The following is a 15,542-nucleotide window of genomic DNA, read 5'->3' on the forward strand; positions in this document are numbered from 1 at the left end:
TCTAGTGTAACATTTTTATTTTCATTCTGTTTACAGGTATCCCCAGCTTTTTGAAAGTTCACTTTATCCCACTTTGCTTTTACAAAAGACCTATATTAGTACTTGTTTTACTAAACAAAAGAAATCCAAAGAGGATTTTTGCTTTTATGAAAAAAAGTGAAAATAGTGTTCAGTGTTTGTTTTTGCAGTGAGCTGTTGTAGAGCCAGCACATACCCAGAGCAGTGAGAGTGCTACCCGCAAGTTCCTTCCCCAGGAACTACATTCAGCATCTCAGTAGCTTTGACCTGTGTCTGTGAGCATCTGTGCTTTATTTTGCTTCACTTTGTGCATCTGTTAGCAAGATGTGTCTTACGGTAATTGCTTCTTCACTTTATACAAACCATTTCAACTATGAGAGTTTACATAGGAATGCTCTGCTTTCATATGGGGAAAACCTTATTTACTGCTTGCTATGGGTTGAATTTTACATGTTGATGTCTTAACCCCTCCCTCCTCAGAATGTGACTTTTTGGGAGATAGAATCTTTACAGAGGTAATTAAGTTAAAGTGAGGTTATTAGCGTGGGCTCCAATCTAATGTAGCTCATGTCCTAGTAAAAAAAGGGGAAATTTGGATGCAGAGATACATATAGAGAGAACAAGGTAAGGAAACATAGAAAAAAGACAACCATCCATAAGCCAAGAAGAGAAAACTGGAATAGATCCTTCTTTTATAGCCCTCAGAAAGAACCAACCCTGCCAAAACCTTGATTTTGGATTTCTAGCTTCCAGAACTGTGAGACAATAAATTTATATTGTTTAAGTCAACCGGTTTGTGGTACTTTGTTATAGCAGCCCTAGAAAACGAATACACTGCCCAAAAGCTGAAATCAGCCATTTCTCCATGAAACTCAGGTTTCTTTAGGGAGAGATGGTAGTATGGTATTCCAAGACCACAGTCTGGCTGTTAGGATGCTCATGGCTACAGGATTGCTCACTGTTTCTGGGCCTCTTCAGTGGACAGAGATATGCAAAATAAAAAAGAAAACCTCCTTTTAAAGAAATTTTTTCTTATAAAATAACACACAGATACAGAAAAACTTACATTTTTAAACATAAATACCTCTGAATTAATATTGATATTTCTAATTCAAATTCAGGACTATGGGTTTTTTATTTATCTTCGTTCTCAAAAACAGAGGGTAGCCCGGCTGGCATGGCTCAGTAGTTGAACATCAACCTATGAACCAGGAAGTCACAGTTTGATTCCCAGTCAGGGCACATGCCCACATTGCAGGCTCGATCCCCAGTGGGGGGTGTGTAGGAGACAGCCGATCAATGATTCTCTCTCATCATTGATCTTTCTCTCTCTCCCTCTCCTTTCTGAAATCAATAAAACATATATTTTTAAAAGAACAGAGTGTAAAATAGGTGGCAGGAGCTATCCAAAATGAATTAGAATATACAACCTATTGTTTAGTAGTTTTAATTTTTATGTTTTCTTAGAGAGTTCATATAATTAAAAGTCTAAATGTAAAAATACATACCACAAAATAATACTCATTCATAATAAAATAAACTTAAACAAATGAATAGTTCAAAAGTACAAACATCAGGGTTATGTTACATTTGGGTATGGATGGGTGTTAAAATTTCTGTATTAGTTATAGCCATGAACTGGAAATATTGATTGAAAATAACTACTTTTTTAAATAAATCTGAAAATCAGCTAAGAGCAACATCCAATTCATTCAGTTTATAAATAGCTTTCTAAGTGAGCTAGAATATTTTAATGTAAATTCGTGTGAATTAACTAGGGAATAAAATCTCTGGTGATGATAAAATATTGAACTAACAAATGATAGAAGGGTTTGTTTTTTAAAAAAACAGGAAGGACAGCTCTCCATAACAACAAAAAGAAATAACTACAAGATTAAAATAACCTAACAGCAAACAGAACATATCATTAATAGAGTCCTTCATTATCTAGCACAGCCTATAATGGAGAAAATAGCAAATGTAATTCTGTTATCTTACCACAGGCAGTACGAATACCCTGTAAAATCCATCTCTTCATTTTCTGGTTGAAAAGATCATTGTAGAAAAGGACTGCCAGGGAGTAGAGGTCATGCTGATTTATTGGCAATTAAACCTGCAGGATTTCTGCACTCCCTTCAAAACAAAGTATCTGAGGCTATTCAGCTAGGATGATTGCATAGTGGGCTATCTACTAAAACCGAGGAGTCTTTCTGTTAGTGCACAGCAGATACAATTGACTTGGCTGTATTTAGATTACTGCTATTATTTTGTGCAGATTCTTGTATCTTCCTCAAATCACATAGGCCTGAAGAATTACCTTGTTAGTTAGTTTAATAAAGCAGAATCTTACCAAGTGGTATATAATTCTACTTGGAAGTATAACTTTGGTACAAATATAGACTCATTTAAAGCAAGCAAATGTGTTACTGAATCTAAATAATCTGTCTATGGTGCTTCATCCCTAGCTTTCTGAAAAGATTTGAAATTATCTTTTAGGGGTTTGATACTTGTTATGGACTGAATGTTTGTGTCCCCTCAAAATAAGCACCCATATGCCCATTACACAGTTTAAAAAATAAAATATTACACAAACTATTGAAGTCCCCTTTCCAGTTGTATTTAACTTTGTCATGGTCAGGGTTACCACTATTGTAAATTTTATTTTTTACCACATAATAAATTATATGTAGCACAGTATATCCAACATTGGTTTGAACTGTGTGGGTCCATTTATATGCACATTTTTTTTTCAATAAATATACAGTTGGCCCTCCATATCCTGGGTTTTGCATCCGCAGATTCAACCAACCATGGATCGAAAACAGTATTTTTGATCTGCCATTGAGAATCCACAGATGTAGAGGGTTAACTGTATGCTCTGTTCTACACCATCATCATACCTAATAAAATGTAATATGCAAATTACCATCACTCCGCTACGCCCACGATTGGGCCGGCTGGAGGCGCGGGGGGCGGGACTCAGGGTGGCCAATTGGCTGGCGGTAGGAGCGGGGGGCGGGGACTCGGGAGTCCCCGCCCCCCGCTCCTCCCGCTGGCTTAAACAGCCGGCGCTGCTTAGGCCCGCACTGCGGAAGACGCTGGTGGCGGAACTCGGGGTGGCCGATTGCGAGGCTGCTGGCACCAGTTTTCCGCCAGCAGCAGTTTTCCTCTGGCCACCCGCCGATCGGAGCGCCTCCTGATCGGAGTTCCTCTCGGGGTGGCCGATCGTGCTGGCGGGAGGCGCTCTGATGGGCGGGTGGCCAGAGGAAAACTGCTGCTGGCGAATAACTGGTGCCGGCAGCCAGGTGAAGGAAAAGTCTATTGCACAAAACTTCGTGCAACGGGCTCCTAGTTTTACATAAGGGACTTGAGCATCCCTGAATTTGGGTATTCTCAGGGGATCCCAGAACCAATTCCCCACAGATACAGAGGGACAACTGTATTGTGGTATATTTTCACTACATATATGTGACATAAAGAACTGTTTTGCATGTTTTTAAACTTTACATAAAAATCCTTCTGAAGACATTCTCTGTAATTTGCTTGTATCCCTCATCAATGTTTTTGAAATGTATTCATGTTGATGTATATAGCTCCACTTCATTGATTTTAACTGTTGTATCATTAATATTCTAGTGGATAAATATGCCACAATTTATTCATTTTCCTATGAATTGCCATGTAAATTGGTTCTAATATCTTGTTGTTAAAATCATGCAATAACCATTCTATTCATATTCCCTTGTGCGCATGAGGAGGAATTTCCATAGGGTACATACCTAGGAATAAAATCATTGAAACAAAGGGTGCAAATTACCTGGATATTACCAAATGGCTCTTCAAAGTGGTTGTATTAACTTACACTTTGTTTGTTTGTTTTTTCCAGCTTCAAAAATCTTTTTAATAACAAGGTAGGATCTGGGGTAGTTTTTGTAACCATAGCTGGCCCATCAGCCTCTTGTGTGCTGGAACTCCTGCCCATGAAGCATATGTAAGGTTTGGTGTGGCTATGAGGGGCTTCTGGGACCTTGCCAAAATACCTGGACACCTCTTGGCCTTTGAGAGGACCAGAGAGCAGAATGATGCCACAGCCCTTGGGGGAGTCCATGGCCAATTGGTCAAACTTGAGGATCTTGCCCCCAACCTTATGGATACAGCTCCGGGTGTTGCTTCTCACACAAAGTGCAGACATCCTTAGTTTGGGCACCTCCTGTACATATAAGTCATTGGTTATAATCCCTACAACCACAGTGATTTTGCTCTCCCATCTAGGAAGCTTCATTTCCAGATCATTCAGGTAAGGAACAGAGGTGGCCAGTTGATGCGAATTAAGAACCATGTGGTTAAAGGTGGAGTTGGTTCGTCTGGCCATAAACCTGTATAGTTTGACCAATAGCCTTAGTTAGTCATCCTGGCTCTTGGGCTCCTTGCACTGAGCCTTTCAGTCAGAAAGTGTAAAGAAATATATATATGCCAACATTCATGCATGTATCAGATGTATATGGTGAGTTCATGTGTATGCATTAGGGCTCAGAAGACCCAAGCCTGGATATTCCTACCTGGTTCTCTTTCCCTCTTTTATTTGTCCCAATCTAATTCCTCTCACCTTCCTGTCCTTCTAGGCCCTGCTCAAGTCCCTAAGAAGGCTTTCCTTATCACAAGGTTCTTCACATCTCTCCTGTCGGTGACCTCCCAAGATAGCCCCTCACTTATTCTCATCACCAGAAGGAATATGTAGTGTTTCAGTGGTCCATGCTCTTGCTCCACATCATATGATCTGCTCCTCAAAGGCAGGAACTATCCTGAGAATTTATTAGCATCTCCCAGAATCCAGTGCCACATTCATAATGGGCTCTTGATGAGGTTGGTGAATTGTTAATGGAGTGAAGGCAGTTTCCTTTCCTCCCATAGAGAGATATTCCTGGAATGATTTCCTAGAAACAGCTATCCTCCCTCACTTAGGTAATATCCAGTTAACATGCAGATCCATACACCCATTGCTCCAATAATTTCATTCCCCTTTATATACTCTAAAGAAATGTCCTACATACTCCCACTTTTCTTTTATATTCCTCCTCTTCATAAATTTTCAATGACATCCACAAACACTTAGTTTAATTCTCTTAAAGCCACTATAAGTGATGAGACTATTTTTTTTTTAAAGCCATAGCTACATATAGGTCAGCATATACAGGCTCACAGTTCATCTTTGCTCAACTTAGAAGAAATCTATCCTGAGAGTTTTCAGTATGTTCAGCTAACAAAGCACATTCTATTCTCACTCCTCGGTTGCTGAGAAGTCTGGATTCTCCTGTTTTTAATTTCTAGCTATCTTCTTGTCTTCTCCTCCCATGCCCTGAGCAATATACTCTTTTTGCCATATTAATCCCAAAACTTACTGTGTTTACCTCAACAGACAATCAAATATTCAGTTTTATTTTCTTATTGGGTTTTACTGAACCTTCTTACATTTTTACAGCAGCATGGTATAGTAAAATGAAAACAGGCTTTGGAAACCATAAGACTGGGTTTGAATCTCTGCTCTATCCCTTGACTGTGTTACATTAGGCAAGTTACTATAACTCCACAATTTGTCAGGTATAGAAATCAGCCCTTTCTCTTATGGTTGCCAAGTTAAGTTTCTACAGCATATTTCTGGCCACAAAAACATAACCAAACTTCTAAATAAAAAGAATTAAACAGGGTAACATAGATTAAGTGTGTTTATTACAGTGTCCTGCATAGAGTAGGTGCTTGGTAACAATTCGTGTCATCCCTCTTTTGTTCTCTTCCCACTCCCTGAATTACTGTCAGGTACTTTTTCTTAAGTAGAGATGCAATAGAAAGTCACCTGTGTGACCAAAACACCTCCACCACAGCCCTCAAAAAAAAAAAAAAAATCTTCTTGTCAGCATTCCAGTAATTTTACCTCTACCAATTAATTAATTTGTACTCCTAATTGACAGGTATTGTAATTGTAGGTCCCTTCTCTACTGCAAGGGAGGTTTTGGCACTTTGTCCCAGGACAGAGAAAAGACAATCTTACCAGTTGAGCTAAGGGACCTAGTGAGTATTTGATGTCTCCTAAAAAGAAAGAAATGTTTCTCTTTGACAAATATATATTATACTGAGAGAGGAAGAAACTTTCCTCTACCCTCAAGGTTCTTTTGGCTGGTATAATAATCAAATAGACACAAGACAAATTAGCAAGAGAAAATAACCAAATTTAATACCTACATACGTATAAGAACCCCATATACATGAGAGAGTCAGAGACCCCACATGCATGACAAATTTAGAGACAGAAAGGGAACATGGCTATTTATGACATTCTGAGCTAGGGATGAAGTAAATTGCCTTGGGGGCTGCAAAGGATCATTGCAGGATGAGCAGAAGAGCAGCTATTTAGTAAATAGAAGTTTTCCCTGCCCTATAGGTAGGTCAAAAAAGGTTATCTCTGATGGATTCTTATTATTGGCCCCTAATTCAAATTCTAGGCAGGTAAGGGATGGGCAGAAGTTTCCCTTGAGCCCAGAGCTAAAGTTGCCTCTGGCTCAAAACAATCTGCATACCACAGAGACATATCTTGAGGTGACTCATTCTAAAACCCCACTACACACACACACACTCACACACACACACAGTAAGTTTTTACTTAATGTTTGTCAATAAGTTCTTGGAAATTATGACTTTAAGAGAAATGATGTGCAACAAAACCAATTTATCACAAGCTAATTGATATAAACAAGAGTTAAGTTCCTATGGCCACAAAAACATCACCAAACTTCTAAATAAAGAATCCAAACACTTCTAAATTAAACACTGAAATAAATGTGAGCTATACTATAATATGTTTTAAAAAGACGAATAAAAACAAGTAATATAATTATTTTACAACCAACTTATTCCAGTTTAGGGTACAAGATGGGAACCAGCCCTACATGGGACACTCTTCCTTTATAGGGTGCACTCATACCTCACCCCAGGCTCACTCATACTGGGATGATTTAGATTTACCTAATGTGTGCATCTTTGGGATGTGGGAGGAAACCAGAGTACTGGGAGAAAACCCATGCAAACATGGAGAGAATGTGCCAGTTGAGGAACACAGAGAGTGGTTCCTCAGGGAATTGATTTTTTTTTTATTCACCAACGTTATAATAAAACGATGTTGAATAAAAAGATGTTGTTCAAGGACCTGCTATATATATTATATTTATATTATTATCCAATAAAATATCTATCTATCATCTATCTATCTATCTATCTATCTATCTATCTATCTATCTATCTATTATCTCCTTATACTGGTGTACCTGGTACACACACAGTCTTAGTCTATTTAGGCTGGTATAACAGAACATCATAAACTGGGTAGTTTACACAACAGAAATTTATTTCTCACAGTCTGGAGGCTGGGAATTCCAAGATCAAGGCACTGGCAGGATTTGGTGTCTGGTGAGGAATCAGTTCCTGTTTTATAAACCACCATCTTTTTGCTGTGTCCTCACACAGAGAAAAGGGGAAGGGAGTTCTCTGGAATCTTTATAATCCCATTCATGACGGCTCCACCCTCATAACCTAATCACCTCCCAAAGTTCCCATCTCCAAAATACTGTCACTTTGGGGATTAGGTTTTAGCATATGAATTTGGGAGAGACACAAATACTCAATCGATAGCTCATACGAAGGCAATGACGTCATTATACCAGAGATATCCTGCCTCTATACAGTGAATGTGCTTTTTACTACAGGCCTTGTTATTACTTAAAATATTTCATTACATTTTTAATAATAAAAATCTTGCTAGCAGGAAGACTGTCACCAACATGGTCCAGTTAATTTCCTTCTTATGTGTACCCACATCAAGGTAGATACTTTGCACCATAAATGGCTAATAAAGAGCTAGTTCATTTTGAACTAGTTACCTGAAAAAACTGCTGGAAAGCCGCAGCCACACTTTCACTTATATAAGTAGAGCCATCCTAAATCACTGCAGGACCAAGGTAATTTGAGACTAAGAAAAAAAGAATCGTTCATTACAAAGTGTGAGAAATGTTTTAGGGTTGATTTTGTTTCAATGACCATGTGAGTTGAGTATTTGTGAGAGCTGTGCATATTACACCACAGAAGGGGCTAAACTCACATGAATTGTTTAAGAGCAATTAATTCACTTCCAAGCTTCTTGTATCAACATCACCTATTTTCCCTAGACAATTTGTTTTAAAAATCAACCAAAAACTGTGATATTCCACCAACAAGATTACAGGGGTGAAAGAACAACCCCTTAGTCAAATGCAAATTGTAATCATATTAGTATGCTAATGAGGTAAGTGATAAACTGTGGGTCAAATTCCCTCTTGTTGGGCTTAAATAGCACTTGAAAAGGTTTATTCCCAAATGTTTGGGAAAGCTAGGATAAAATTTGGGAAAAGAATTACGGTTTATTACATGAACATTATCTATTCAGCAATATGAAAAATTAATAGATGAACTAAACTAAAATGAGACATAATTTTCCTAATGCTTTGAAAGTTATTAAAAAAACATGGCTTAAAGAAAACATTTAATTATTCTAAATTTGGAGTGAAGCCTTTTGAAAATTTGTTATTTTACAATTTTAAAAATTTAGGTCTGTTTTGTCTGGTTGAAGAAAATGTAAGAAGGAGCAAGGAGGAAAACAGTTGGGAGAAAAGGTTAAAAGGTTTTCACAAGAAGGAATGTTTAGTGATGTCAATGTCTCTTTACTTAAGAAAGAAGCCTTTCTTGATTGAAGTTATTCCCATCAGCTGATTTTACCCTTTCACAAAGCACCTATGCACTTCTATAGAATTTTAAATATTCATTCGCTTTCATATGCTTATGTCATTTTATAAGTTCCTTAAAATCCAAAGCATGTCTGATTGCATTTTGTAGCATCCAGCTCAGCTCCTTGCCTGCTGGCCAGGTTTGGGGAAAGCCAGCTGAAGACCCAAGAAGACCAAGGGGTGTGGTTAGGAGAGCCCCCAAATGGGGTCACACGGTCACCCCCCCTTTCTGTGTGACCATGTCCACCTCTACCCTCTTTGCCACTTATACAAGCTACATAACCATGAGCAAGTTGCTGAATTTTCTTAGACCTCAACTTTGACCATTGTAAAGGGTGATAATAAAGTTTTAGTGCAAGGCAGTGGTCTCAACCTTAGCTGCACAATGGAATCACCTAGAGAACTTTAAACGTACTGATGATGACTATGTTCCACCGCTCAGAGTGTCTAAATTCATCAGTGGGGCTGTTGCCAGGGTATAACGAGTTTGTAAACTCCCTAGGTGATTGTAACGTATGGATGAGGTCAAGAACCAGGGCTCTAAGAGTTTTACAAGAATGAAATAAAACAAAGAAAAACAGTACCTGACAAGTAGTAAGGCAAAAGTCATTTTTCTTTTTTTCTCTGCCATTTTCATTTTTTCCTATTTATGTTGGTGGTTGCTGGATCCCAGCTGGAAGCTAAGGGATAGAGGGAGAATTTTGTTCAATGATTGGTTTTATTATTTTAAACTTTTTATTTTGAAACTAGAGGCCCGATGCACGAAATTCATGCAAGAGTAGGCCTTCCTCCCCCCAGCTGGCTTCCCTCTGGATCCCGGGGCCCAGGCTTCCCTTGCAGCCCTGGCTTCATCCAGAAGGACATCTGGTCTAATTAGCATATTGTGCTTTTATTATTATAGATAACTTTAAACTTACAAAAGAGTTGTGAGAACAATACATAGAATTCCTATACATTCTTCACACAGATTCATCAATCATTAACAATTAACTACATTTGCTCTATCACTCCTCCATATTCTCTATACACATATAATTTTTTTCTGAATTAGTTGAGAGGTAGTTGCAGAAAATGTGCGACCAATCCATGTTTCTCTCCCCCTCTCTCCCTTCCTCTCTAAAAATCAATAAAAACATATCGTCGGGTGAGGATTAAAAAGAAAAAAAAAGAGAGATTGAAGCCATCGGTCATAGTTACTAAAAATGTCTGACTCTAAAAGCAACACTACTGTGGAAAACAAAGTTGCATTTGCTATATAATTTGGAATCCCTTTCATACTCACTGTCTTCCCTAAATATTTACCTCATTTATCGAAAACCATTTTCACAACTACAGTACTTAATTTTGAATAAACTGTATGTACTAGTTAGCCTATTGCTATAAATATAATTTGTTTTATTCTTCTAGCAGTAGCAGTGAAGAAGAAAACAGTCTTCTCTAACTTCATAAGGGTAATCTTTTTAAGCAATTTCTAAATTGATGTAGGTTGACTTTCTAGTTGTGGTTAATTTAAAAATAATATTAATAGTAACATTTATTGAGCAATTATTTACCAGGCCATGTGCTAAATTGTTTCACATATATTTGCTTCACAGCACCCCACTGAGGCTGAAATTATTATCTTCATTTTAGACATGAAGAGGTTAAGAAAATGTTGAAATATTTTGCCTGGGCTAGTAAGCAGTGGAGCCAGGATTCAAACCTGAGTCTCTCTAAGTCTATAGTTTTTAAAAACTGCACAGATGGTCTCTCACTTGGGGGATTGCTAAGTCGGGAAGGACCAGTGAAGGATATGGAACTTTATCACTTTCTTGTCCTGTGAGGAAGGAGGATAATTTCCTCTACCCTTCTAGCTTCTTCCAGCTGGTCTAATAATCAAATGAGACAAATTTACAAGAGAAAATAACCCAATTTAATTACATACCTACATATGGGAACCCCATATACATGAGAGAGTCAGAGATCCCATACACGTGAGAGGTTCAAAGACAGAAAGTTAAAATGAGGCATATATGGCATTTGAGCTAAGAATGAGGTAAGGCACCACAGGGCTTCTGAGCAGGGAAAGATCATTCACAGAACGATAAGAACAGATGTTCAGTAATTACAAGTTTGTCCTATTACATAGATATGCCATAAAAAGTTATTTCTGGTGATAAATCTTGTTATCGGTTAGGTCCCAAATTTAAAAGAGAGATAAAGTTTCTTGTGAGCCCACAGGGTCACAACTGCCTTCAGCTCAAAATAATTCATATACCGAAGTGGCACACTTTGGGGAGGTCTACTCTGAACCCCTTTATTCCCTAAGAATTATTTAAGCTTTAGGTTTGCCTCTGTCTTAGTCCCTTCAGACTGCTATAACAAAATAACATAGACTGAGTGGCTTATAAACAACAAATATGTATTTCTCACAGTTTTGGAGACTGGAAAGTCCCACCATTCAGTGCCTGATGAGTTCCCAATTCCTAGTTCACAGATTGCCATCTTCTTGCTAAAAGCTCACATGGTAGAAGTGACAGGGGAGCTCTGTGGCTTCCCTTTATCAAGGCACTAATGCCACTCCTCAGGGCTCCTAATACCATCACATTGGGCATTAAGTTTCAACATTTGAATTTTGGGGAGAAACAAACAGTCTCTAGCAGCTCCTGTTTTTCTTTCTTTTCTTTTCTTTTTTTAGCAATATATATAGTTTAAAATGTGCCTGTTTGAATGAAGTTCCGTTGGCCACATGCTGAGCCCTAGTTTCCCCATTTTTAAGCTCAGACAAGGGATCTAGAAGGCAGAAAATATCCCATCACTAATAGTGATTCATTGTAGTAGAAGTTCTCAATGAGGTAAAAGTGGAAGAGGACCTGGGAGTTTGACAAAGGCTGGCCCTGAAGATTCTGGTATTACCTTCACTGATTCTGTTAGGTTAGTGGTTTTCAAACTGTTCCTTGAGGAATAGAGGATGCAAATCCCTAGGTTTTTCCAGCCCTTCCCTGCCTTTTAGAATTTGCCCATCTTCAACCAGAGTGGGTCCACTTTGATCTGTTTAATAGAGTTGGGCTCCAAGTAAGAATTCATTCAAACAAAATAACCCACAACTATTCTACTTTGAAGGCTCTAAAAACTACTATTCTAATTCAGTGCTTCAATTTCTCATACTTTAATGTGTATATGAATCACCTGTGGGATCTTTAAAAATGCAGATTCTTATTCAGTGGATCTGGGGTTGGGTCTGGGATTCTGCATTTCTGATGCCAATGCTGCTGAGTATGCTCAGACAACATTTTGAGTAGCAAGGACTAGAATGATCTCTAAGGTTTTTAAAACTCAAATCATTTTTCTACTCAACCAAAGACTACTTATGAAAGATTTTCTCTACAATAATCTTAAGTTTACCAAATGTAAATTCTAGATTTTATCTCCTCTTATTCCCCCAAGTCTCAGTCTATCTGCCTCAGTCTTTCCATCTAAATGTCTCATTCTCTCAGGTCCTCTTTCTCTTTTACTCTCTCCTTTGAAAGTTAAATAACATTTAACCTTCTAGACATACATTTAAAAATCTTTTTGTAAAGTGAACATTGTGCCTCAGCCAGTTCATCTCACCAAGAACTAACTGTGCAGAGTCTGGGAAATTTGCCACAAGTGAATTATTTAAAGGTAGTTAGGATGACACACTCTCCTAAATTTAGTATCTTAATGAACTTCTCCAGATTAAGAAGTAACTGTCTTGCACTCTTTCACCCTTTGTGTACAACATTTAGTGTATATTTGAGAGACTGATTATTTTTCCTATGTTAGAGCCTTCAGTTTCTGTATCAAAATACTTCCTCAGTTGCCTTTTCCCCAAAATTATCCTTTTTCTGCAAAAAACTCTTGAGTTTTAATTACAAGGTCTTACCCTCACTAAGCCTCTAAACAGCCCTACATCCCCACATCCAACTATCTAATGCAAGGGTCAACTAACATCTACACTAATAAAAGAGAAATATGCCAATTGACCGTACCTCTGCAACGACCACCAGCCAATCAGGAGTGAGTATGCAAATTAACCCAACAAAGATGGTGGGTTAATTTGCATCCACAGGCATGGAGCAGCTGGGCAGGACAGGATGCCTGCTATGAGGGGGTGGGCGGGGGGTGGAGGGAGCTACAGGAGCGGTGCTCTGGCCAGAGCAGAGAAGACTGAAGGCTCCGGCTAGAGCAAAGACTCCAGCCGGAGCAAAGACTCTGGCCGGCTGGAGCAAAGACAGAAGGCAGCAGCCAGAACGAAGGCCTGAGTCCCGGGTGCCAGAGGAAAACCGGTGCCGGCAGCCATGGGAAGGAAGGCCTATTGCACGAATCTTCATGCAATGGGCCTCTGGTTTTCTATGAAGATCTAGATAGTAAATATTTTCAGCTTTGCAGTTCATATGTTCTCTGTCACAGTTACTCAGATCTGTCCTTGTAATGCCAAAGCAGCCATAGACAATATGAAACTTTACTTACAAAAATGTAAGGCAGGCCAGATTGCCCCCTCCTTACTCCCTGGCTATAGTTTGCTGACCCTTGATTTACATGTATGTTGAAACTGTACCAGTCAGATTACAGCTCCTGGGAATATGGAATTGAGATCCTGATACGGAGTTAAGTAATAACTGTAGGTTGCTAAGCTGGAAAGTTGGGCAAACTGGGTGGTGTAGCCAGAGTTAGAGCTGGGGCCACTATTTGGGATAGCAATAGTAGCCTACATGCAAGCAGATAAGTGAGCAGAAAAGCCAGTCTGCTGAGGAAATGAAGCAGTCATACAAAGAAAAGCTAAAACTAGAAATAAGACAATGAGAAAAAGAAAGGGGAAACAAGACTTCTTGTAATGTTAGCTGTGCTTCCCACAGTTGTGTCTTACATAATCCCTGCCTATTTTTATATTTGTTACTCCTTTATTTTAGCCAATTGGCATGAGTTTCTCTTTCTTGCAACCAGATAACTCTTAACTCCAGCAACCTTTTATATATCAGACATTCCAAATGACCGGCAGTTCTCTAATGAACAGTCAAGCTCTCTCACAACTAGGTTTTGCTAGGTACAGTTTCACTTTCCACCCACACCTAGCCACTATTCTTCCACATTCTTCAAACTTTGCTCAGACATCACCTCCTGAGTTAGGATTTGGTTCTCATTGCTCCTTATGCAAAGCTCTATCACTGTACTTATAAAACCACATTGCATTTTCTGATTTGTTTATCAGCAGTTTTAACTATAGTTTTCGTCTCTACTAAGTTCAGGGCCTGGCAAATAGTAGAAATTTATTTAATGAGTAAGGTAAAACTATACCTGTTTTAACACTGTATCTGTAAAATACAGATAGCTTCTCACCAGCCTGAAGGCTCAGAATCCTTAGATGTCCCTTCCAATTTCATGAGCCAAAACAGAAATAATATAAACTGATAAATTTGTTCATATATATAAGGGAATATAAGAATGTACTCAATATGCCTTTACACTTAATTTTGCTCACAGTGTTGTTCAAACCTATATTCTTACTGAATTTTCTGTCTGCCTATTTTTTTTTTTTTAGCAACAATATATTGACATTTCCTGCTAAAATCATCAATTTTGTATTCCTCCTTGTAGTGCTTTAACTTTTCTTTATGTAATATGTTATTAGGGTAATAAAACTTGGAATTTTTTAATCTTCCTGGCAAATTAAATCTTTATCATTATGAAGAGTCTTTTTATTTCTGGTGGTATTTTTTTGTCTTAGAGTCTACTTAATCCAATATTAGCATAGCTATTCCAGCATTCCTTAGAAAATATTACAGGTTTCGGGTTTTTTTTCCCATCCCTTTCTGTATTAGTATGTTCTACACCAGTGATGGCGAACCTATGACACGTGTGTCAGCACTGACACGCGTAGCCATTTCTGATGACACGCGGCCGCTGAAGTGGCCGCATGCCGAGAATGAAACATTTGCTGCTCCTAAGGATGTAACATTTGCGAAATAATGTTTTTTTCCTCAAAGTGACACACTACCCGAGTTATGCTCAGTTTTTTGGCAAAGTTTGACACACCAAGCTCAAAAGGTTGCCCATCACTGTTCTAGACATATCCCTTGTAAACAGCATGTAGCTAAATTGTGATTTTTTTTTTTGTCTTGTGTCATATCTGTGCTAGCAGATTAAATGGATTGGTAGTCCCAGGTTTATCAGACTTTTTAACATTTACACCCTTATATAGTTCCCTCCCTTTGACTCTGGGAAGGACATGTATTTTGCTTTATCCAACAGATGTGGGAAAAGTAACAATATACTAACTCCAAGTCCTTTTGAAAACCCTGAGCTTGTGCGTAAGAAGTCTGCCTATCTGCCTGGAGAGACTATGTGAAGAAGAGAAAGTCATGGAACTACTTACTACTTGAACAAAAACCAAAGGACCCAATCAACAATGAGAATAAAGGACCCACACATATGATCTCAGTCAGGTTGGTCCAGCTAACCCCCACCATTGAAGCCATCCTACCTGAGGTGCCAGACATGAGAGTAAAGAGGTTATCTAGGACATTTCACCCCAGCAGCCATCACCCAGAGATGAGATGAGCCATCCCTTTGGTTTCCTTACCAAATTCCTGACCCACAAAATCATGAAATATAATAAAATGCAACCAAGGTATGTGCCCTTGACAAGAATCGAACCCGGGACCCTTGGGTCCTCAGTTGGACACTCTATCCACTGAGCAAAACTGGCTAAGGCAA

Source organism: Cnephaeus nilssonii, assembly GCF_951640355.1.
Source record: "Cnephaeus nilssonii genome assembly, chromosome: 15".
Lineage (NCBI taxonomy): Eukaryota > Metazoa > Chordata > Mammalia > Chiroptera > Vespertilionidae > Cnephaeus > Cnephaeus nilssonii.